General features: G+C 36.6%; 1 pseudogene; it reads left to right on the forward strand.

Annotated features, from left to right (window-relative positions):
• The first annotated feature begins 1,050 nt into the window (after window positions 1–1,050).
• LOC140338528 (toll-like receptor 5) lies at window positions 1,051–3,444 on the forward strand (annotated as a pseudogene).
• The last annotated feature ends 203 nt before the right edge of the window (window positions 3,445–3,647 follow it).

Below are 3,647 nucleotides of genomic sequence, written 5' to 3' on the forward strand. Positions count from 1 at the left end.
TTGTTCAATAACACTTTGGTATCCATGGTATAATTAGAAGCAGGGTGTGGGGATTATCTGTCTCCATGCGTATTAGAGAGAAAATCCTATTGATGTTTATTCAGTAGTAGCAGTAAATGGGGACTGGTCAGGATATGGGAATCCCTATCATCTGTTGCCAAACATGAATTTCTTCTCTGACGTCAGCAAATTATTTCCTCATTAAAAAAAAGGGGAGGATGGTTGTTGGAGACTTCACCAGTTTCAGGGTCCCAGTAAGTACAAGTATGTTTTACTTTCCCAGCTCATGATAAATCTATTTTATGTACCAAATAGTCTGCAGTTTTGGCAACCACTGATTAAAACATAGATTTAACTGTACTTTTGCAGGAGATATCTTATTAAGATTGCTGGTAGGGAAAGAACAGTTCTTAGTTTTGATACTTTGGTTGGTGATGATTGTAGCCAAAGATAAAGTACAATTGTTTGCCATAAGTTACTACACAGCCACCATACTTTTTTTTTTTTTTTTAATTCCCCGGCAGTGTTGCACAGGCAGCATAGAAATTATTCTGCAAGGAGGGACTCTTTCCTCTGACACCATAAAATAAAAACAGTCAATAGTTGTGTGGATATGATATCACCAATAGTTGTTTTTATCTAGCAAAACCTTAGCAAGTCTAGGAATTGTGCTGAGGCCATCAAATCACACTGAAAGGGACATAAGAGTACTATCCAGTCCCAGAAATTTAAATTACAATCAAATGACTCTTAGGAGACAATGCTACCAAAGATCCAATCCATGCATTCTATCTAATATATTCTATTCCAATCTATCTTTTTTGCAAATACTAGAAATTATTCACAGATACTCTCTTACCTGATTATACTACAATTAATTAAAAATCTGATCTTTCTAGTACAATTGTGTACATTTTTGTTAACAGGTCTTAAATGTGTTGTCTTTAAAATTTTGTTACATGTGACATGTTTCTTCCATCTTCCTTCCTGCTGCTTGCAGCTCTTTGTTGGTACAGTTTTGATGTCTTTTTCTTCAGCGTGTGACATGTTTATGGTCCAGTCTCGATCTGTTTATTCCTGCCAGGCCCAAGGATTGTTAACAGTTCCCTCTGTTCCTCCAGACTACACAAATACAAAATCAGTCAACTGTGTGGAAATGATCTCAAGTATTTAAGAGGAAGACTGGAGCTCCTCCATTTCATATAATCCTTTAGAGGTGTCCAATACATCCATGTGTGCTAATCCTTTTGTAAACATAACCCTGGTCACCCTAGATATAGCATTAATGAACTGGAATGCAGAGAAATTTGGACAATATTTCAGGATTATTTCAGGTGAAGAATTATAAAATGAGCCATAGTGCAGTGCTGGGAAGTGGAGTTGAATTTGCTAATTTGAAAAACCCAGATGAAAATACTTTTACAGGTCTTAGCTCAAGTAATGTTTTCATTCTTGACTTGTACAATAGTTGTATCTCACAGCTATCCCCTGGTGTTTTTTCTATCTTTTCCAAGCTATTGTCCTTAGATCTGTCTTCCGGCAAAATTAGCAGTATCAGCAAAGGAGTATTTTCAGGTCTAACAAATATGGTGAACCCTAATATTTCTGGAAATCTCATTGGAGATATTACAGTCAGCAGTTTTGAAAGCCTGTGGACTTCCCCTCTTCAAACTTTGGATCTTAGTGTGAATATTTTTGGAGCCATCCAGTATGGAGCAATGGATGGTCTTGTCTCCCTGACATCATTGAATTTAAGAGACAATGCTTTGAAGTATATACCTCAAGTTAAGCTCCCAGCTTTGACTCTAGCACTGTTAAAACAAAACCGCATCTCAGACACTTATGGCCTAATGTCTTTCTGCCCTAACTGCACTTTCTTGGATCTTTCAAGCAACCAACTAACTGATTTGTGGTTCTTGAGGGATATTTTGCAGTTGAAATCACTGAAAACCCTGCTGTTAAGTAGTAATAAGCTATCCCGGTGCTCTCCTACTAACAGACCCAAAAGCAAGTCTGAGCTGCATCATTTAGATCTGTATGATAATGAACTGGGACAGATTTGGAACTCTGGACAATGCTCAGACATCTTTACAAATCTAGAAATACTGAAAATCCTGAGCTCTCAAAAAAACATATTTACTCCTTGCCCGAAAAGCTCTTCGGTGGTTTGAAGAACCTGATTTTTCTAGATATGTCAAGAAATAAGATCAGACTTATCCAACAAGAACTCTTCACTGGCCTTAAAGCACTAAAACCCTTAAATATAGGAGACAACAGTTTGGTTACTCCCTCATCTTCCAGTTTTAAACCCCTGACTTCCTTGCAGACCCTTGATCTGTCACAAATGACACTCATATGTAACTGTGATCTCAGTGACCACTGGAACTGGATGAGAACAACTAATGTCACAGTCAATGTTGGCCCAAGTGGTGAAGTAACCTGTCTAAGGTTATCCACTCCTATTCAGAAGATGTCATTGGTGTCCTATTTTAATGAATGTTAGAAATATTTGTTTATATAACTTCAGGTATATTTATAAAAAAATTAACTCTGTGCTTCACCTCTTCCCCTATGGATATGGATATCACACTAGTTCTTGTTTTGCAATCCATTGTTTCAAAGCTTTAGGACCACCAAACCAGCCACGCAACCAGCAAAAAATAAAAATATGTCAGAAATGGCAGCCTCCATATTTCCTACAGCACGTTTCCTTCTGTAGCTTCTTTCTGTGTCCTATTGTTGTTTTATACTGCTCTGAAAAGTTGGTGGGAGATGATGCCATGATGGTGACCAGTGAGGGTAGATTGGACTGTTGCTGAGTTGTCCTTAGGTCATCCACCATTCATCTGATTGTGAGTAGCAAATAAAAACTAGGGTAATGCAGAGCTATACAAATCATGTCTACTATCTCTAACACATAATTGTAATTGTAGTACAATCAAGTAAAACAATACAGAAATATACTTTTATTTAAATAGAATTTAGTTTAAGTATAACTAAAGAGGTCAGAGTGAGGTGGTCTTAAATAAGCGTAAGGAAGACTTTCATGAAACAAGTGTGATGTAGAGCTGATATGTGTATTCATCATTTTATAAAATGGAGTCTGCCCAGCAAAATCCTTCTGGAAAACAGTGTATCCAGAACTGGTGATATAAAGCACAGATAGAGCTGGAAATTATAAAGCCATTTATTCAAAATGCTATAGAACTGATTCTGGCTTGATACCCATTATTATTGCAATGTATGGAAGCTATGCCTTCTATAGAGTAGGGGTTGGGGACATATTAGCAACATAAACCAGACAAGTTATGTTTAGGGGAAATTAAATAAACCATTAAGACCTCCACTGAACAAATGTCTTCAACCAAGCAGATATATGTAGCCAGTTGCAGAACACAGTGTATCCACTAGGTGGTGACATCCTACCAGGATAAACCTCCAGCACCCAGTAATGTCTGTACAACTTTTGTTACAAAGCATTAATAAAAAGAGATTGGTGAAATATATTGCATTCCCAAAAAAATATTATGTTCATTCATCTTTTTCTAATTTTTTCACAATACGTATGTGTATAAACCTACTTAAAGGTAATGTGGTGTATTTTATAACAAAAACTGTTTAGTCAATAAAGCTAAATTATTTAACCT

The sequence above is a fragment of the Pyxicephalus adspersus genome, chromosome 9 (assembly GCF_032062135.1).
Source record: "Pyxicephalus adspersus chromosome 9, UCB_Pads_2.0, whole genome shotgun sequence".
Classification (NCBI taxonomy): Eukaryota; Metazoa; Chordata; class Amphibia; order Anura; family Pyxicephalidae; genus Pyxicephalus; species Pyxicephalus adspersus.